At 47.6% G+C, this 22,251-nt stretch overlaps 1 protein-coding gene across 1 annotated transcript in view; it reads left to right on the top strand.

Moving 5' to 3' along the window:
* Positions 1 to 18,588: 18,588 nt before the first annotated feature.
* MTUS2 (microtubule associated scaffold protein 2) overlaps positions 18,589 to 22,251 on the top strand; it is a 284,967-nt gene continuing 281,304 nt past the window's right edge. Inside the window, exon 1 of the mRNA XM_013189398.3 lies at positions 18,589 to 18,667. The gene's annotated coding sequence lies outside the window, so the exon portion shown is untranslated. The remainder of the gene's footprint in view (positions 18,668 to 22,251) is intronic.

Genomic DNA, 22,251 nt, shown 5'->3' with positions numbered 1-22,251 from the left:
GCATCACGTACGTACGTCATATCATTTCCATTCCCATTGCCATCTGGCACTATTCTTGTTGCCTCCTTCGTATACATATCGAAAGGATGTGACAGCAGTGTCAGGCAGACACTCTGGAGCACACGCTGCAGTGCTAGAATTGGTTTTTGAATGGCACACAGGCACTTCTCTTACAGCAAATCTGTGAAAATGCACGTATGAAGGCAGGAAGTGGAATAATAAATGTTCAGGAGCAGGAGGAGAAATACTGCCTCAGAATCCTACTTGCACTCTGTGCATTATGTGTGATCGTATAAAGAAACCCTGAAGGTGAGCAGTACAAATATCTCAGCTCTTTTGTTTACTTTCAGACTTTTATTTCCAGTGGGGAAACAGCAATACCACCTGCGCTGGCTGTTGATTTATCTTAAACTCCTACCTAAAAACACGGCTCAGATCTTTTGGGCATGGCAATATCTCTGGGACAACAAAACACCACGGTATGTCAGGGCACTGCTACTTACAGTAGGATCCCTTCTCAAGCAAATAAGGGTTTGCAAAGGCTGAGCAAACGAAGATGAACAATCACTAACAGACCCACCGCATTCGTCATGCCTGCTGCAGGTGAAGAGCGACAGCCATGGCTGCATTCATATTCAAGCAGTCTATTTATGTGAACCATTATGCTAATACGTGACAAAATTATCAGTTAGGAAATTCAGATGGGTTTCCAGGTTACAAAGCAGCTGTGGCCATGTGACAGGAGAAAGTGATGAATTTAGGAGTCAGGGATTTTTTTTTATTTTTTTCTGTGCGAAACACTTCTTTGAAAAGCAAGAGAAGTAGTGGCCAGAGATTCAAACACAAAGCTGATCCTTTTAGAAAATATACCCAGGTGCAGGTTGCACAATCACAGCTGCCTCCACCATTTTATTTCTCTGTCCACCCTCGAGTCAATGATACCTAGCAGCTACGGCAGAGCTGGACGTGGGTATCAGCAGGCACCCAGTGAGCAGACGGGTTAATGGTCCATGTTTGCTGCCTCCCGCACCTGACTTGGGGCTCCAGAGCATCGATTTGGAAAGGCAATTCAGCAGTACCAGCCCACGTAGCCTAACAGTTCTCAGGAGTGGGTCTGGGTGGCCAGAGTCTGGGAGGAGGTGCGTGGAGTCCCACTCAACATGTCCCATGTCCCACTGCTCTCTGGTGGGATAGGTCACGAGAACAGCATTTGCCTTATCCCAAGGAGTGAAGCTTGTTTAAGCAAGAAGGTTGAAACTCCAGGGCCTGCAGGTGAACAAGCCTCAGCAAAGAGCATCAAGGTGTTTTTTTGGTTTGCTGTGATTTTTTTTCCCCTCTGGCTGAATAAAGGATTAGTTGGATTATTACACATCCTGTTTTGTGGTCTGGCATTAAGTCATTGACAGGATTTATTTTTGCGAAGGGTGATTTTTAATCAGCCGAGTACAAATTAACCAAACTACAAGAAACAAAACAATAACTTCTGAATTATTCATAGTTTGTGAGCCAAAGGCTGGGTTCTCATCTCGGTGTCTCCATTTTCTGCCCTGAGACCTTGAAGAAGAACATGTAGTGCAAACATGCCCAGTTCTGCGGTTCCTCTATCTGATGTGTCAGTCCTGATACACAAGGCATGTACTGCAAGAGAAACAAAGGCTGAATAATTCCAGGAAAATAAAAAAAGGTAGCAAATGTGTCACAGGGAGCTGCACGACCTCTGATATCCTTAAAGCATCATTTGGTATTATCAACTACAAAGGTATTATCAACTACAAATGAAAAATTTGTGATTAGCCAAACTTCAGGAAGTACTTATGGAGAGTCCCCAGAGTTTGGGTTCTTCATTTGCAGACTCCTACAATGAATAATTCAAGATGTGGAGTGCCACTCAAACAGCAGCAGCGCGTGCATCTTAGGGCAGAGTCTGCTACGGCGGTGAATGGAGCACTTTCTGACAGCACCTGTTGCTCACCACGGCTCATCAAGGGAGCACTGGCAACAGATAAACGGTGGAGGCCTGTTTCTAGAGGGCAGATTAATTCTAGATTTAGATTAATTGGTTTTCCAACTGCAAAACAAACTTTCCATTCATTAGCACTGATGTGATTAGGAGCAGGAGCAATAAAGTCTGTCTAATCCACAGCAAACACATTTCCATCCCTGAAGCTGTCAGTAACAGTTCCCCGTCAACTGTATAACATAATCTACATTAAAAAAAAAAAGAAAAAAAAAGGAAAAAAAAAATGTTCCTGAATTCTCTTTATTCTGCAGGAGTTGCAGGGCTCGATACACACATTCTCCTTTTCCAAATGACTTTAAAGTATTACCAGGCACGTTGTTCCAAATAGGGCAGGAAATCACAAAGCTCCCGCTGGTAAAACAAAGATGGTTGAATAAAGTCTCTTGCTCTGAATCAGTTCTAAGAGTGATGCTTTCCCTTGAGTTATGGGGGGAAACAGAGAGGATTTCAGCTCGGGCAATGCAACACTGCCTCCCTGCGCTGCGCCGGCAGAGGATGCGCAGCTCAGGACATGCGGCTCCTCCGAAGCCACGGCTGCCCTTTGGTGGGCACAAGCCCACTAGCACACTCAGTAAAAAGGGAACGGGACACTCCAGGTGAATGCCGGAACCTTCCTAATGTGATCTGTTGTTGTTGCTGTTTTCCCGTGCTGTTTATTCTAAATATTCACAGAGGTGTTTCTAGGTCCTTGTGCTGGGCATAAGCTGGCAAACATCAGAGCACTTAAATACCACCTCCCCTAGTGAAAAGGGGATTTCAGGGAGGGAAGACATCCAAATTAAACGTCTCCCAGGGACAGTACAGGAGGGGGTTTCTTATTTTTTTCTAATCAAAGGACCATGACGTCTGCTGGGAGATCACAAGCACACACCAGCCTCCATGGTGCTGACACAGTTTTCGCATACAAACGAAATGCTAGGCCACACAGGGTATTTCTTTTTCACCTTAAATAGCCGGTGTTTTGTGTACTTCCAAGCATCAGAATGCAAATCTGCATTTTTTAATGTATCTGTGCCTCCTCACTGACCATGCTGGGGGGCTGATGAGGACCCTCCCACACCAGCAGATTGCTGGAAGGGATTTTCACACTCTGCAGCAGTGCAGTGGCTCCCTGTGGGAATTAGCTGCTTTGGGGAATTTGGGGCTTTCCTGGCCCCATGGCAGGCTGCCTAACTAACCACAGCGATGTGTAACCACATGCTCCCAACTCCCAGGACAGCCCCGTACACCCCCACAGATCTTCCCAGAGATGAGAAGACACTGAACATAATTTTGAGTCCAGCACTGACCAAAGTCCATTTTTTTTAACAGGGATTTCCATCCTCCTATATTGATTTGATGAAGCAGATTGGACGATATCCTATTCCAATATTCCAAATCTTTCTTTTGACCTACCTAGGCTGTAACAAGCAAATCCAGAGGTGCTCTTCCAAATCATGCTTTCCAGGTTCAGCCCCAGTGAGGGAAGGACTTCTGCTCCTCTGACTACCACCACCCAGCCTGTGGGCAGCTGGCAGGCATCACAGAACTTTACCCTGGTTTGCCAACTCATTATTCACTCAAACAGGTCCAACTTGTTTTGTAAGATAAGGATTATTCTTGTTTTTATTTAATAAAAAAGCACACACATTACTTTCACTATTTCCTATCTCTTCTATGACAAAATCAGTGTTCTCTAGTCAAGCAGATGCTTACCAGCTGAAGGTCTTTTCTCTTACACTGAAGTGAGTGCTAGCCGAGTGCTAGGGTGCATCACTTTTACACATTTTGGGTTGGAGCCTGATATTTTGACCCTGCTAATTTGAGTAAATGTCCCCTGACAGCCTCCAGTTTTCTTCTGATTTCACAGGCGGCTCTGCAGTGACATGCAAGAGGCAGTCCGCTGTGTCTGGTCATCCTTTGGCGAGGCTGCTGGTTCCTTTGACCCAGTGGGATGCTATATTTTCCCTGGCAGCCAACAACGTAAGAGTCACAAATCAGTTTTTAAACTCTCCGGCATCAATTCAGAGATAGGGTTCAGTAAGCAGCAAAGGGTGCTGTGGTGTTTGCAGAAATGCTTTTGGCGGCAGTGAGCAGCCTGGTAGCAAGCAAAGCTACAGATTGCATTTATGCCTTTTCCCGTTCCAAAAATGGAAATTTCTGTTCAAAAATCTTCAGTAACTCATCACGCTTCACAAAGAGAAGAAGAAAAAAAAATTAAAATGGGTGGCTGTTTGGTCAGAACTCATATGGAAAATGAGAATTGGGTCATCAAGACCTGAAGAGGCACCAGCAGTTGCCTCTGGTGTGCCAGATGCTGGAGACACTTCCAAGCCCTGGCCATCGAGAAGCATGCTGCTAAACGAGCAAGAGCCTTTAACAGCAATAGAGAAGCTGAATTCCATAGCAACTGCATTATGTCTGAAATGCTGGCATGGCACAATTCTGAGGAGAGCAGAAAAGCTGTGCATGGCTTGGAAACTTGGAACTGCCGCTCCGACCACGGGAATGGGATGCGAACAGATGCCATTGCAGTAAGATGCAGGATGCTGTGTCGCAGAATGGGAAAGAAGGCGGTCGCTTGCGAGATTTTTCCTCTCCAGGATGGGGAATAAAGAAGGAAAGATAAAGGTCTCTGAGAGTTTAAAGAGTCACCAGGGGAATCAGTGAAGGGCTGGTGAATACCACCCATCATGCAGGCAGTCCCTGATGCCAAATCTAGTACTAGGAACTTAAAGGGGATAGAAACCATTCCCAGATTTACAGATTCACAGATTTCTCTAGGTTGGAAGAGACCTCAAGATCATCGAGTCCAACCTCCGACCTAACACTAAGTACTCCACTAAACCATATCCCTAAGCTCTACATCTAAACATCTTTTAAAGACCTCCAGGGATGGTGACTCCACCACCTCCCTGGGCAGCCCGTTCCAATGCTTAATAACCCTTTCGGTAAAGAAGTACTTCCTAACATCCAACCTAAAACTCCCCTGTCGCAACTTTAGCCCATTCCCCCTCGTCCTGTCACTAGGCACGTGGGAGAATAGACCAACCCCCACCTCTCTACAGCCTCCTTTCAGGTAACTGTAGAGAGCGATGAGGTCGCCCCTGAGCCTCCTCTTCTCCAGGCTGAACAAGCCCAGCTCCCTCAGCCGCTCCTCATAAGACTTGTACTCCAGACCCCTCACCAGCTTGGTCGCCCTTCTCTGGACTCGCTCGAGCACGTCCATGTCCTTCCTGTAGCGAGGGGCCCAAAACTGAACACAGTACTCGAGGTGCGGCCTCACCAGAGCCGAGTACAGGGGCACAATCACTTCCCTCGACCTGCTGGCCACACTGCTTCTTGTACAGGCCAGGATGCCGTTGGCCTTCTTGGCCACCTGAGCACACTGCTGGCTCATATTCAGCCGACTATCCACCAATACTCCCAGGTCCTTCTCGGCCAGGCAGCTTTCCAGCCACTCATCTCCCAGCCTGTAGCTCTGCTTGGGGTTGTTGCAGCCCAGGTGCAGGACCCGGCACTTGGCCTTGTTGAACTTCATGCAGTTGACCTCAGCCCATCGCTCCAGCCTATCCAGATCCTCCTGCAGAGCCTTCCTGCCCTCGAGCAGATCGACACACGCACTTAGCTTGGTGTCATCTGCAAACTTACTGAGGGTGCACTGGACGCCCTCATCCAGATCATCAATAAAGATATTAAAGAGGACCGGCCCCAGTACCGAGCCCTGGGGGACTCCACTAGTGACCGGCCTCCAACCAGATTTGACTCCATTCACCACAACTCTCTGGGCCCGGCCATCCAGCCAGTTTCTAACCCAGCGAAGCGTACGCCAGTCCAAGCCCCGAGCAGCCAGTTTCTTTAGGAGAATGTTGTGGGGAACGGTGTCAAAAGCCTTACTGAGGTCAAGGTAGACCACATCCACAGCCTTTCCCTCATCCACCAAGCGCGTCACTTGGTCATAGAAGGAGATCAGGTTCGTCAAGCAGGACCTGCCTTTCATAAACCCATGCTGACTGGGCCTGATCGCCTGCTTGCCCTGCAAGTGCCGCGTGATGACCCTCAAGATAATCTGCTCCATGAGCTTCCCCGGCACTGAGGTCAAACTGACAGGCCTATAGTTCCCCGGGTCTGCCCTCCGGCCCTTCTTATAGATGGGCGTCACATTGGCTAGCTGCCAGTCAACCGGGACCTTTTAGGAAAAGCTCATGGGATAGTTACAGTTGTTTTCACCTGAATATCTAGGCTGGAGATTGACAGAGAACATACATGGCTGCAGGATATTCTGGGCAGTATCTCTACAGAAGTTTCCTTGCCTTACGCATGTATCTAGGTGTCTACTTCTGGTCATTGTCAGAAAAACATAAATGGGCACTTGATCCAAGCTGATATGGTTTTTATGTTCTTTAAGACTTGGCATACAGACAGCGGCTATTTTTAAATAAATAAATAAATAAATAAAACCAGAAATCTCCCATGGATGCCTCTCTCTTGCCACGTTTCCTATCTGTCATTTCCTCCTTTTTCCACTGAGCATCCTCACTGTGGACGTGCCTGCCCTCACCTGAACCCCAGCCTGACGTGAGGTCCGTGCTCCAGGAGAGGAGCATCCCGGAGTTGTACCATTGCCATCAGTCGTGAAAATTGCTTTCTTACAATTTCTTTTCAACCTCACACCAGAATTTCCATTCGTTTGCTTCTCCAGCTTAGCGTCTGCCCCATTTTCATGCAGTGAACTCATCCTTAAAGTGCATGCAGCCGGCTCACAGTTTTTGCCGTAGCCTGCTGCTGGTTGGTTATTACAGACAGAAAGTCTGTAATATTTTACTGGGATGTTGATAACTGTATGCAGTTTGCTTATGTCGTGCTCTTTCGTCTGTTTATCAGCTGGAAGAACGAGTTTTTACTGATACAAAATGTTTCGTTTGCTGCGGTAGATTGAAGCCTCATCCTTACTCAGGTTAGCAGAGGGAGGTGTGGGCTGGGGCTGCGCATTCCCTGCGAAGTTTTCCCGTGTTTTTTGGGATTGCGTTGCCCCCTGCTGACCGGGGACAGCCTGGAGGAACAGCAGGGTCCCTGCGGGGTTCCTGGGGTGCCTGCGGACTGCAGCTTTCCCCAGGGACCACTGCTGTGGAAGCAGCTGCAATCCCCCCCGAAGTCAGGTTTATTCTTGGGGATTCCCCAATAACTCGACAAATGGAAGAGCATCCCCCCCGCAATGACGTTTGCAGTTTAATTGACATTTTACTGAAGTTCGGGTTTTAATCAGCAAGTTAAATGCCATTGGAAAGGCTTTAAAACAGGCTCCTTGTCATCTGGTGCCTCTCATCAGGCGGTGTAAGAAAAGCACAATATGACATGCCGCGTAATGGGAGGCTGGAATTTGACATTATTTCGTACAAAAGCCAGTTTTCAAGGACAGGAGAATGAAATTACAATTATTTGAGAATAGATGCAAGTCTGTGCAAAGAGAGAAAACCAGAAGGAAATGTGAAGCCAGAGGCAATTATGTGCTCAGTGTATGAACCACTCCAAACTCATTTTCAGAACTGAAAAAAAAAGCCAATACTTGGTTAAAATATGCTCTCTCCATCACTCCCCGAAAGTAGCAGTCCCGAACCCACACCCTTTCTCAGGAGGTGACCAAGAAGTGGCATTTATTAAAATGCTATCAGGAGATTTGTGTCAGAAGCAGAAACACAAGCTTGCTCTTTGGCATGACAGGTTCCTATCTTAAACACGGGATCTCACATGAAAATTGCTTTGAATAGCCCTACCTAGATTTCAGCAAAATCTTGTTAGCAATGCTTATCTCCTATTTGTTGCCAGCTTTAAGACCTGCAATTGAAAAAGCACAGTTTAAGCTCAAGGCAGTATTTACTGTATTTATAAGAACTGAATGCAGAAAGCACAGAGATTGAATGGCGTTGGCAGACAATGCAACTTCGAGTAACAATACAGCAGGCACAGATGCCCTAGATCTGGCTTGCAATTTCAGCCTGGATCATAATCCTTTTTAAATCATCCAGACTCAGGACAGGCTGAGCTGAGCATATATGACCAATTTAGCCGAGATCTAGCATCTCAGCCACATTGAGAGAAAGAAAATCCCTGCAGAAACAACTGTTAGCTCAGAGGGTATTATTCACTCTTGCAATTGAATAAAGCTGTACAGAAAAGCCCAACTTTTACAGATTTAGGCGGTTGGTTTTGTGCTCTAGTTAGGCTGTGAAATAGTTTTTTGCTAATAAGTGCCATCTAAAAACTAAAGGCAAGTGCAGCTGCTCAGCCATTTGATAGCAGAATGGCTATGAAATTCCAGCTTAATAGCAACATTATCTCTTCACAGAAGATTTCACCTTTTGGTATATAATTTCATACCTGACTTCAAAAATGGAGAAACAAAGCTATACATAGCTCTCTACTGCTGCAGGCAATGCTGAATCATACTCGGACAGGCAATAGCTGACTGATGCAGGGCAAGACCCTACTGCCACCAGGCTCAGCATTGATGTAGCTTTTTCAAGGGTGAGTTCTTTCCCTGTGAGCATCCGAAACATGGGGGTGAGGCCCCCTATAATGAGTCTTACCATAGCTGCAGCTAGCAAAAAAATCAAACTGTTTGATGCTACAGGCTTTTAATACGTTTAATACAGAGAGAAGGGCTTTAGAGAACTGTTTTGGCTGTGGTAGCAGAGGAAGAGATGTGCTTTTGGAAAGACGAACAGTGTCAGTGTCACTTCAGTTAAAGAAGTTTATTTAAATATGACACAACGATTCTCGCTCTCTAGATGAAGATTAACTCCTGTGTTAGTTTTACTTCTTATTTGAAATGTGATTATCACTAATTGCCTGCACATTTTGGAATGACTTCTGGTTATGTCAATACAATGCACATTTTGGGGGGAAGAGACATTTTCAGTTATCACTCATTAAGGACAAAGCAGATGTCACTGCAGTTGGGAGCTATACATACGGCTCATTTTTAAGAAGATCAAGATGAGCTTGCTCAAGTTTGTATAATTTCTAGCTCCAAGGCCACTCACAGGGTAAGAACTGATGCCAGGTCCTCTCACCTCCCGCTCCTGATTTATATGTATATTTTTAAATACGAATGTTCTCCTTACAGGAGATGTTTCTCACACTTTCTTGACTTTTCCACAACGTCCCCGCCACCACACACACTCCCTGCTCCTGTGCTCAGTGCACTCTCTTGGTGCGGATCTCCTCCAGCTCCTTCCTGCCCCAGCTGAGCTGCCTTGAGCTCCACCAGGCCCCATGACCCTTTGTGGGCACCTGGGCATCATCAGGGGTGGGTGGGCAGCAGCCTGGGCTGGAAATGCGGTCGGTGGGAGAGTGCTGGTCCCCCAGAGCCCCCGTTGTCCCCCTGGCCCAAATGTGTCGCCCCCAAGCTGCTGGGACACGGGGGCAGAGAGACGGCAATCGTCTGTTCTGAGGGGCTTAGAGGTGGATTTGGTTAAATGCAGCACCCAGAACAAGAGGTCAAGTGCCAAGAATGAAAACGGGTCCACCTCTGAGGTTGGTGGAGCAAAGCTTTGCAAAACCTGGGTGTGCTAATTAACCAAGGAGGTAAAGAGACGAAGAGGGGGAGAAAAATCCATTTCAGACCTCTGACCCTATCAGACTTATAGAAATATATTCTTTACAGAAGAGCAAGTGCATTATAGTTTTTTAAATGTGGATTTCTTTTTTTTCCATTGCTTCATTGCTTCAGTGTTCACTTAGCCTTGTTACAAAGCAAGGTCAAGTACAAAAGATTATATCCTAAGGGAATGTCCATTGGGAAGGAGGTGCCAGGTGGGCCCCCTGGGGAGATGCTCTGTAAGATGGGCTTGCCCCTTGAGCAATTTTTTCCCCTTCCCCTGGGACTGTCCCTCTTCTCTGCTGTGGAGGCTGATGATGCCCCAGGACTGGGATAATCCCAGACAAATTCCAAAGAGGCTGAGAGAGTTGGGGCTGTTCAGCCTGGAGAAGAGAAGGCTCTGGGGAGACCTTATTGCAGCCTTTCAATACTTGAAGATGGTTTATAAGAAAGATGGACAGGGACTTTTTACAAGGGTATGTAGTGATAGGACAAGAGGTAATGATTTTAAACTAAAAGAGGGGAGGTCTAGATTAGATATCAGGAAGAAATTCTTCCCTCAGAGGGTGGTGAGGCCCTGGACCAGGTTGCCCAGGGAAGCTGTGGGTGCCCCATCCCTGGAGGTGATCAAGGCCAGGCTGGATGGGGCTTTGGGCAACCTGGTCTGGTGGGAGGTGTCCCTGCCTGTGTCAGAGGGGGTGGAATTAGATGAGCTTTTAGGTCCCTTCCAACCCAACCCAACCCATGCTGTGACTCCATGATTCCATGAAACCATCAGCCATGCATCAGCAGGTAGGCAGGGATTCAGCTAGTCCCAGCCACCCCCTCTTCAAAGTGAAGTCCCTGGTAGCAAGGAGGTAGCCTCAGCGTCCACAGGGAAATCTTGAACCTTGTGTTGTCTCTGCAGCCTGGTGAAGCCTTGCAATAGTGGATAGCAAGTGAGGGAAGCACCTCAAACATTCCTCGAATCCTAAGGGAGGTTCAGCTCTGGTCCCAGTTGCTGCTCTTTGGTGTTTGAGGCAGTGTGAGATTCTAAAATCTCCCAGTAAAACACTGGAGTGTTACTGCATGGTACCACAAACCCAGAGATGCCTGACGGATAAGAAGATAAGAGGACAGCATGAAAGAACAGGCACAGGTTTTAATATAACCACTGTGTAAATAAAGGTCCTTGCTGTACAGCTCATAGCACAAGATCTTCAGTTCCCTGCAGCATGAACTCTATCACAGATGGGCTCTTTTTTTCCCCAGCTCCCTCTCTGCGTGGCTGCTGTGCGGAGCCACCTCCATGGCAAGGGCTGCAGCCAGCACATCACTGCTGCTCACCAGTCTGTTTAAGCAGTTTCTGAAGCACTCTGATGCCTTGAAGCTTGTCAGGGTCACTGACATGATTTTTCATTCTTCCACTTCATTTGCATTATTGCTCCCTGGAACAGCGTCCCTGCCAGGCAGGGATGCTGTAAGCCCCCCTGTCAGTCACAGCTCCACCAGCCTCATTATCCTGCATCCACTCCTTCAGGATCTTACAGGGTTGGTTCCCTTCTCTTTCCTGGCTGTGACTATATGACTGTTGTTTTCTACCTGTTCTTCATCTGTGCCTGTGTTTTCCCCCCTCAGATACCTATTTCACACTGAGCTTTTCCCTGCGAATTATCCATACCACAGGTGATGGCAGCTCTACTGTAAACCAGCTGCTGCTTTCTTCAGTGCTATAATTTAACACACTCAAAGGAAATCTAGCTGACACCACGACAAAGCTGAGATTGTCATCTTTTCAGTGCATTCTTCATTTTGAGGGTTTCCAGCTCCCCAAGCAGGAGACAGGCATTGACAGAGCTGCAGACCTAATATTTCCCCTGCTGTGCTGGCTGAGGCCTGCCAGTCCTTGGGCATGTTCTGTGTTCTGATCACTCTTTACAGAGCATGCTGAGCTGTGAGGCTTCGGAAGAGACAACTCTAACCGAAACTAATGTTAAGAAACTATTCTTCTCTGTGACTACAACACATCTCATTTATCACAGGTCCAAACAGTGACAGCCAGAAGGAATTGGCTGCAGCTTCCTGCTGCTCACGTGCAAAGCCCTGGTGAAAATCAGACCGGTAGGAAATGGAAGAGTTTGTCCTTGAATGCCATTCCGCAAGAACCTGCTCTGAGCATTGCATTGCTAGTGACCTGGATGATGGGAATGTCCATGGGTCTGACAAGGCCCACAACCCCTCTGCACCAACACCTCTCCCTCACTGCAGTGCACCCTCAGAGCCAGCCTCCCCGAGTCCCCAAAATCAGCCTCGCTCCTCCACAGTGCAAATACCATCAAATACAAAGCTCCTTTTGTGGATGTGCTTGGGTAGTCCTGTTCATCCTGCAGCAACATTCAGTACCTCAGAAACTCAGATCATGAGTCTGGAGGAGCTGTGAACTGTCTTCAGCCTTACTTTGGCTAGCATGAAGTCATACCTCACTTCCCACCAAGAATGAATTGCTGAAAAGTGTGAGGTTTAGCCCTGCAATGGATAGCAAAGCAGTTTTTCCCACCAGAATTAATGAGCAGAATACTACTTGAAATGATCTTGGCTGCTCTGTCTGAGAGACTGAGCTCCCAACCATGATTCACCTTTCTGTCCTTCACACTCGACTGACCTCACTGATCTTGATTCAGCCGAGGAAGATGATGCTGAATGTGACTGTTCAGAAAGAGGCACTGAAAACACTCACAGGAAAAGATTTGTGCTGGGTGTTCATTCTCAGAGATAAAGCACCCAAGGCCTTTTTTAACACTGAACTGCTCCAGAAAGCCTGTGTCCCCTCCAGGGGATGATCTGGAGGATCCTGCTTTTGCCTCTTCATCTTCTACATCATCATACACCATCCCTATGTATTTAAGCTGTATTTCTGAAGTCCCTGACACATCCTCCTCTATGTCATTAATTCTGATGGGAGAAACTGCTTCATTGTCCACTGAACTCAGTCATTTCTCCTGCGAGGCTGAATGCTTGACGTAAAATTTTCGAGAGTGTTGAACTGCTTCTTTGTAATAGCCACATTTCCCTCCTCTCCCTCATCCTCAGACAAATTAAGAGCCAGTCAAGGTGAAGGATGGAGAACGCGGTAGTGAGGATGGTGAGTGGAGCAGGAGCTTAAATGACGGACCGTGGATCTCCAGAGTGATGGACAGGGATGTGATGGACAAAGGGATGCTGCTGGAGGACAGTTGGGTGTGTGCATGTCCCCAGCTTGACTTTGACACATTGTTAAGTTTAGATCCAGGTCCTTTCTCCTACCCATGGTTTCTGAACAGGGTGGTATCTGCTTTATGCTGGTCATACAAGACAACTCTGCTACATGTGTCCTTTCTTCCTGCCCTTTGTTTCTGCAGTGTGGACTGTGGGTTTAATGCTTGAGCTACAGTTTCACAACCATTGCCAGGTGGAGAAGGAGCTCTCCCTGCTCATCCATCCCCGGCCTCCCTCCAGCCCATTTCCTCATGCAGCTCTCGAGCTGGGTGATCAGGGAGGAAAGAGAGCTGGCCTGGCTGGCTGCTACGGCAGGTTTTCTGTGGGACCAGCTGCTTTCTAGCCCCAGAGCTGCATGATACAGCCGAGATAATCAAACAGCTCTGCCAGCTACAGCAGCTGGGAGAGAGGGGTGAGAGCTGAGAGAGAAGCAGCCCTGCAGCCCCCCAGGTCAGTGCAGCAGGAGGGCAGGAGGTGCTCCAGGCACGCAGCACAAGTTCCCCTGCGGCCCGTGGAGAGGCCCCTGGTGGAGCAGGCTGTCCCCCTGCAGCCCATGGGTCCCACACGGAGCAGATCTCCATGCTGCAGCCCGTGGAGGAGCCCCCGGTGGAGCAGGTGGATGTGGCCTGGAGGAGGCTGCGGCCCATGGAGAGCCCCCGCAGGAGCAGGCCCCGGGCCGGAGCTGCAGCCCGTGGAGAGGAGCCCACGCAGGAGCAGGGGGTCTGGGGGGAGCTGCCGCCCGTGGGGGACCCGTGCTGGAGCAGTTTGCTCCTGGGGGATGGACCCCGTGGTACGGAGCCGTGTGGGAGCAGTTCTGGAAGAGCTGCTGCCTGTGGGCAGCCCCCGCAGGGTCAGTTCGGGAAGGACGGCATCCCGTGGGAGGGACCCCACGGGGAGCAGGGACATGAATCAATGAAAGTTCATAAAATGTATAGAGTCATATTGCTCAGACTATCACAATATTTTCCTTCACTATAATGGTCCCTTAATAAAAATCAGAAAGAAAATTGAAAGAACTGTGTATTTGTTACTTAAATTGAGCAGTCTTACTCATAATGATTAGAAATCACTCACATGAAAAGTCCCCTTAGTCCAAGCAAATGTATTCAATTTTATTTGTTCAGACAGGAGGTCGATGCGCTGAGCAAGCTGCCATTTTTATCTGACTGCAATTGCTCTTCTTCATGATTGGGATTCCTTGGCTCTCATGGGACGGATTTCTTCCGTGGTGTCATTCACAAGAACTCACATCAAACTGCTTTATCATCTGTCTGCAGTGTTTTTGCTGCTGTTATCAAGCAGTAACACAGCTCAGAGAGGCAACTGTTGTGATCCCAGAAGACTTTGAATTTACAGCTTAAAATAATCAGAGCCATTTAAAAAAGAGTATTTGCACTCATCCTCACCACTCGGTTGTACTCCACTCAAAAATGATCAGGTTATTGCTGTTTCTGTGCCTAATGCAATGTTTTAGCAGGGTATTCAGTCACTAGTAATTTCAGTGTACAAGATATTCCTCCTCATTTTGAATCAAGGATCAATTGGCTTGATGGATGAAGCTGGTATTTTTCTGGCCAGACTGTTTGCTTTACATGATAGATTTGCTCTGGCTGCAACATTTTATTTCTCATTAAATTAGCCAGCCAACATTCACAGATGAGGGAATCAACTGATTTAGCTGTAAATTATATAGAGCTCCACTACATCTTTCCAGCACAGGTTATGTAGGGGTTTGCGACGAGCCAGGTTCTCTCCTGTTGAAAAGAGCAACAGCCACAGTCCAAGCCAGCTCCTTGGTGTTTATTTCGGCACAGTATTTGTCCCACTTTAATTGCACTGATAACAGTTTAAGTGTCATGCTCACCCCTCATGCTGATGCAATATAAGAGAGCTTATGTTTTTACAGCTATTCAAGACCAGAAGATGCTTAAGTCAATATCAGATGGCTTCATTCCAGCACAAGAAAGTCAGCACTCAAGTTTTAGCTGGTGAAGTTTAAGGTGACATTTAAACAAACATAGCTGGCCCCAGGAGCCACACTGGGTCCTTGCCCTGTTTGTAGCATGCTCTGCTTGGCACCCACCTGCTCACTCACCATTTTCCTTACGCATGCTTTGGCAGTGCTCGTGCTCCTGGGGAGGCATCCCAGGAGCTGCTCTGTGCACCCTCCTTCATGCAGATCTGAGATGCATCTTCCCTGGTGCAGTACCTTTGAAAAGTCTTTCAGGGCTAATAGCCTTAATATGGTGCTGCAGCTTGACCTAAGCATGTGGGAAGGCTATGTATCTATGCATCCATCTATCCATCCATCCATCCATCCATCCATCCACCCATCTATCTATCCATCCATGTGTCTGTCTGTCTATCTATCTATCTATCTATCTATCTATCTATTTTTTTTGACTCGTGTTGTTCCCCAGAACTCTGCAAAGCTGAACTCTCTCATTCCTCTCACTTATTTCTGCAGAGAAATAAGCCTTGTGCAGCTTTCTGGCACCACCAGCTCTGTATTTACTACTAGGTAAACACAGCCAGGAGCCGCTCTCTGATCCCAAGGCCAAATGACACAGACTGGCTATATCCACGCTACACATTCCTTGATCCTGCTCTCCCATCTTCTGGTGCCCCTGTGGCCCTAAGACAGTGTTATTAATGTGAAGATGATTCCTTTTTTTTTTTTTTTTTTAATTTATACTGTCTAAACTAATAGTTGTGCTTCAGCCCGTGGGCACAGTGGTTTATTGCATGAAGCAGGGTATATCTTGCATGCATTGGGGTGCTTATTTGAACACGAGGGATGAAGTCTGGGTGCCTCCACTGTGCCTTCCATCCGTGCCCCTATGACAAGGGAAGGAAGGCTTGGGGGGCTCATTATGGCCATGATGTATGGCCACCCAGCCCCATCAGGGTCACATCCAGCCGCGATCACACCCCGCTCGCTCACAGGCTGCTCTGGGCCACGGGTTCCTCGCTGCATTGTATTTCCAGGTCCATGTGTGAGGCTATTCTGCCACCTCTCTGCAGCTGCAGCAGCTTGCTCTAAAATGCACTGACAGTGGTTTTGGCTTGAAACGGCACTGGGCAGTGCTCTGCCCAGTTTGTTAAAGTCACCCGCTGCTTCTCATCACTTTCTTTTACACTTTACAATGCAATCAGCATATTTTTGTTTGTTGGAGTCGTGAAATATTTCACTGTTTATTTGTATGGGCTACAAATCTCTCTCTCAAATGCTTAAGAAAAACAAGTTTAGGTGAATTATCTCCAGCAGATAATTTCACCTCTGCATGGAATCTAAAAATAAAGCAGAGCCCACATTCTGCAGCTAAGTAGCTTTTAATTAGGTGTGATAATAGCATGAATTATCTTTTAGACTGCAGTAGCTCCATGATCAGAAGTCAAGCGCTCGGTGTGGTAATTGTTTGCTAAACTGTTCTTTTGAGGGGAGAAACTCAATGCCAGCACAGATTTGTTTTTTTTTTTTTTTTCATATAATAGGTCTTGGCAGTCTGATTAATATCTTGTGTGAATTTGGGCTTCCACAGTTATGCCAGTGTTTTAATATAGCCAGAGGGTCCTTTCAAGCTCTAGTGTAAAATGAAGGCAGTGAAAGGCTGCTTCCCATGTAAGTCTCTGACATCAGGGGTCTCCTGGCGATGCCTTTGGACATGACAAGCAGCCTTGCTGCTTTCTGAAAGTCAGCGGCTGAAGTGCTGGGGGAGTACAAGGTGGCTGGGTAGCTGGGCTGGAGTAAACAAGAGGGAAACATCAACGGCGAGATTTCTCCATCCCTAAACCACCACAGCTAAAGCTGCCAGAGCCTGTTTTGTCAGGGTCCTCCTTCGTGCCGGCCAGAGGGATGCTCTCAGCCACTTCACCAGCTGAGATGTTTCATCTCCATTGTTTTTTTAACTCCAGCATATCATTTAGTCCACACGGTGGTGGCGGTGGGGGTGAGGGTGGTGGATACAACTAATTTTTTTCAGCAGGGAAGAACAAACTCTAAACGAAGGTCCTTTAAGGATAGAAGACAGACTGATGGTGCCACAGGGATGTACTTGGCACTTTAAACTGCAGACAGATGCAAGCACAGTGTGTTTGAGCACAGGCAGAAATAAGGAAGCTATTGCATTCCTGGGAAATAAGGATACACCCTGTGATACGACTGTCCTGCCATGTGAGACCATAACATCAGCCTGATCAGGTGGGCACCAGGCAAGGGACATTTTTCAGGGATGCTCTCTCTACTGGATCCCAGCTGCCAAAGGGCTAGGTTTGATTTGGGATGTAGACCATGGATATTCCTGCCCAGGTCTCCCCAGTCTTCCAGTTACATGTCATTTCACGCCTCTGAATGCATGTCCTGAAGTCCTGGCTCTTCTCCTGGTGTCTCCAAGAGCCATCACAGGGGCTCCTGGGCAGGAGGAGGCCGTGTGGCATCTGGCCAGCATCCTCCTCTTGAGCAGCTCCGCATGCATCTGCCTGGAGGACTTTGTAAAAATTAATTGAGTCGCCCAGCATTAGACACAGATCATAAAACTCCCATCTGATCTCGTGCCTGCTGCTGATTTTAACAGCTGATGGATGCAATGAGCACTAGCTCATCAAGAATACTACAATACTCACCGAGATAGCTGTAACACAGTGCAGATAAGGCTTTAAACGTACAACAAAGAGACCCTGCCTGCACCACGAGGCTTACTCCACTAATAGGAGTAAAACCCTGGGGCAAGAATTTGAACATAGCAAAAGTGATGGGGGTTACTGTTCGAGTTGCAAGTTTCACTGACAAGCAAATTTGTGCCTCTGCTTATTTTTATATTTTATTGTTCATTTTGAAGTGAAAGAGGTGGGAACTCAGAGAAAGGGAGAACTGGAGAACAGCCAGACAACGCATGGGAAAACTTGCCATGGACAAACTCCATTTCTGCCCGATGACATGTGAGGCCTCATCGTGCCTTCCTTGACAGATGCTGACCTGTGTCTGGATTCCAGACCCGAGGGAATGACAGCACACAGAGGCTGGTTTTCCCTAGAAAGCATGGAAAGTGAGGGCCCAAGGTCCCCACTGAATAATCCGCTATGACCCATTTATGTGTTACAGAGCCTTAATTTCATAGAATCATGGAATCATAGAACGTGTTGGGTTGGAAGGGACATTAAAGGTAGTCTAATTCCACCCCCCTGCCATGGGCAGGGACACCTCCCACCAGACCAGGTTGCCCAAAGCCCCATCCAGCCTGGCCTTGAGCACCTCCAGGGATGGGGCATCCACAGCTTCTCTGGGCAGCCTGTGCCAGGGCCTCACCACCCTCTGAGGGAAGAATTTCTTCCTAATATCTAATCTAAACCTCCTCTCTTTTACTTTAGAGCCGTTGTCCTTGTCCTATTGCTACATACCCGATAAATATCCTCCCCTTTTTTCCCTGTATCCCCCCCGCACGTGTAATTTTCACGTGCAGCTCCCACCACCACCCTGCTCCCCACGCAACCCCGCTAACTTTCTGCCTTATCTAGCCCCCCCCTTCCAACCGGACGCCCTCCCCTCACCTTGCGGGCTCTCTTTTTTGGGGACCAGCTCCTCCTTTCTGCTTTGAGCATCCCGGGGCCCGAAGCGGGGTGCGTTTCCCACGCCCCCCCCCCCCCCCCCAATGCTCGGGGCGCGGGGGCGGCGCGGGGGGAGGCTCGGGCCGCGGGGGGGCGCTGCGGCTCGGCTCGGCTCGGCTCGGCTCGGCTCGGAGGCTGCGCCCCCCCCGCCGCTATATAAAGGAGGCCGGCGGCGGCCCCCGCTCCGTCCTGCCGGCAGGAGGAGGAGGAGGAGGCAGAAACGGAGGCAGGTGAGAGCCCAGCATCGCTGCCCCACGCGGGGCAGCGTCACGGGGGTGCGTGGGGTTTGCCCTCTGTCCCTGCCCCGCATCCCCGTGGGATGGGGAGGCTGGGGACGGGATGGGGAGGTTGGGTGGAAAAATCCGCCGGGGATGCGGAGCGGTCCCCACGCCGCCAGGGATGCGCAGCGCTTCCCACGCCGCGGTGCCGAGGAGGCAGCGGGTGCGTGGGAGCCTCCCCGTGGGGTGGGAGAGCAGCGAAGGAAGAAGCCCTGCTGGCCGGGGTGGGCGCTGTCCGGTGTCAGGTCTGCTCCTCCGAAAGTTTGGAGGATGCTGATAAGCGGGGCGCCGCTGCCTGGGGGCCTCCGGCCGGTGGGTGCGAGCGGGGCAGGGTGAGAGCATCCTGCTGGGCACGGCCCCAGCCGGGTGACCCTTCCGAGGAGGTGCACCTCGACTTTCCTCACTGCTGAAAGGCAAATAAAGCCTCTACTGTGACTTACAAGTCAGTGCTTCCCCTCGGTGCGAAGGGAAAAAGCAAAACTGTGGAGGGCAGGGCAGTGAGAGCAGCTCTCCCTGCTCACATAAGCACCTCTACTTGAAGAGCTGTTCATCTAGGCTGGCAGTTTCTAACCCCACTTATGCTGCTCCCTTTCCCCTCCTTGATAGGGAGCAGCTAAGCCCAGTTGCTATGAGCATGAAAAGAGCAAGGCTCTTTTCAAGATCCTGATCATTCATCATTGCATTAAACTTCAAAGATCAAAAACCTAATAAATATTTCCCAGCAAGTCAAGCATTAGAAATATTTACGGGTATTCAGGTAGCGGTAGCACAATAATTAAATGTCAAGTGTTTGCACGCAGGTTGTAACTTCGCAGTGGATGGCTGCCTTAAGGAAGCACTCGGCAGCAGTTGAACTGGATGTAATGTGATGCATAAATGCCTTGCTCTGGTTTGCGTGATTTCCTACAGGAATTATTATATGCTCTCTATGTTCTGCATAGTATCTGTGGGTCTTACTGTTTCTCACCCCCAGTCTGAAGCAGGGGTGTGGGCTCTTCTATATCCTCTACTCTGTAAACTCTTAGCCAGTCTGTTGTTTTCCAATGCCATTAAATATACCCGACTGCTTGTCTCCTTCCATCTCTGCAGTCTGCTGGGGAGAGCAGCACAGCCTGTGCTGCAGGAGTGTGGTAGCAGTGAGCTACGTGTATGAAGATGGAGATTAACTTCTCACTCTTGCTTTATTTATCAGTGCCTTAATTCCAGCAGAATAGAGCTGCATCACAATGTACGAAAGGGGGATTTTGTAAGTGAGCCTTTCAGCAAAGTATCGTGAGTTTGGAAATCACTGCATGAGAATGGGGGGGCTGAGGAAAGCTTTGCAAGGCTGTGTCCATGTCATTAATTTGAAGTAACCTTTGATATGATACCAAGTCATTCTATATGTTCATCTCTTTAGGGACAGAGCTGATATTCGGCTACTGATCTAACAAATGACAGGTAGAGGTTTGGGTCTGATAGAAAAACTACTTCTCTTTACAGCAGAGTGTTTCTTATGGTAAAGTTTTGTAAGGGGTTGTCTGTAGTGATAGTGACTGTATAAAGAAAGTAGCTTAACACTTAACACTTCTGGGCTACACTTCTGGAGTGTGTATTTCTATGCAAAATATATTTGGATATAGCAAGCAATGCTAGATACTTAATGAGATAGCAGACAAGAGTTAGCAGCACAGATATTGCAAAATTGCAGTTTTTCCACATCTGTAAAGCGCAGCAGCACATCAGAGGCTGGGCAGGGAATTCAGTACCCTGTGAGAAATAGTCTTCTATCACCATAAGTAAAACTTCCAGCTTCTTTATCTCCTAAGTTCCTGAAGGAGTCACCAGAAATCAGCATAGGACAGAACTGCAGACCAAATAGCAGGCTCCAAAAATGTTTTCTAGAAAGTCATACATTGGTGAATGTGAAGCACTTGTACAGTGGTTTAATATTTGATTGAGCACAATGGAGGAGAAAAAATTGAGGCATAGTAATGGACATGTCAGTAAAGACGTTGAAAGTCAGCAACAAGTGGTACAAGAGGATATACCTTGGCTGGATGCTGAGGTTTGCTAACAAGAATTATAGAATATCTGAGTTGGAAGGGATCCACAAGGATCATCGAGTCCAACTCCTAAGACTACTGAAGCACATCAGATTTAGCAAATGCTTTCCTGAAAAAGAAAGATTGTGTTTTATCATGTTATTTATAATTATATTGGCCTTGCTTAAATGCAACTTTTGCTGAAAATTCTGCAGCCAGTTTTGTTGAGGAGGTCATAAGTAGCTAAAAGTGGAAAGTAACAAGCAGCAAAGCTTAGGTGCATGATGATTTTGCAATAGCAAGCTCCTTACAAACTCAAACCCATTGGAACAGTCTTCAGGAAAGTAATTCAGATGGATTTTTGTAACTTATTCCAGCACTATCTTACTACAGCCGGGTATGCTTTTGATGCTTTGCTCTCCAGAAGCCATATTTGTTCTGTCCATTGCCATTACAAGGGTGTCATCTGCTGTTCCGGATTTTTCAGTGAGGAGCTGATTTATGCCAACTAAAGATCTGTTAGTCTGTTGTGCTATAGAATCAGATTACCATTGTGCAGCTGAAAGGCATGTCTGAAAAACATTGAAGACATCTAAAAAGTACTAAGACTTCCTTGAGTACAAGGAAGGGCAGTCTGAAAGACTTAATTTAAGCAGTCATCTTAGTAATTTATTGGAAGAACTGTTATTGCAATTAAGTGGCTATAAAGCTGGCTGTTGGTCAAACAGGTTCAAAGCTCCTGGTCCTGTGAACCTTCACATTTCAGGGCAGAAATTGGGTTTTGATAAAGGTGGAAGTTACTGCTACTCTTTTGGGCTGATGTTTAAAGGTGCTCTGCAGTGCAGAAAGTGGCCTCTGTAGCACCCTGGCTGGAAGATAGCAGATCTAAATTCCTCTGTAATTGTGTTAAAGTTTAAGACTGCCTTTAGCTTCCTCTCCAGAAATGGGAGCAGCATGCCGGCCCACTCTTGCAGGGCATTTGGGAACTGCATGGAGAAGCCCACTTTGTTCCAGCGGAGACATCTGCATCAAAACTCTGCAAATAAGTTAATCCTTAGAAGCATCTGGTGTAGCAGCAGTTCCCAGGCTTTGCTGGTAGTGACTTCACATGCAGATTAGTGATTTTATGCAAGCCCTAAAACTACCAAAAGCATCAGTTACAAAATTCCTTGGATTCCACTCCCAGTCTGTGACTGTGATCCTTAACTGAGCTGATGGTGTGCTGTACAGGTTGCTGCTCCTTGTGTGAGCCTTCAGGCTGTTCTACCCAGAGATAAACTTTGATGCAGCTATTGCATTGGATGCAGGGCTGGAAGAAAGGCATAACTTGTGCTTTTTCTCTGTGCAGCTGTGAGTATCACTTCAGCAAGCACTTACAGGAGAATGACTTCCCTTTGAAATCATAGCTTAAAAGTAAACAAGCATCCAAAACACATGCTGGGCTAATTAGGTTCTCTATTAAGTTTTGCTTTTGGATTTTAACTGTTTGATAGCTTATCCTAAATGAGTTGG

Source organism: Anser cygnoides, chromosome 1 (genome assembly GCF_040182565.1).
Source record: "Anser cygnoides isolate HZ-2024a breed goose chromosome 1, Taihu_goose_T2T_genome, whole genome shotgun sequence".
Classification (NCBI taxonomy): Eukaryota; Metazoa; Chordata; class Aves; order Anseriformes; family Anatidae; genus Anser; species Anser cygnoides.
This window is presented reverse-complemented; position numbering and strand designations above follow the sequence as displayed.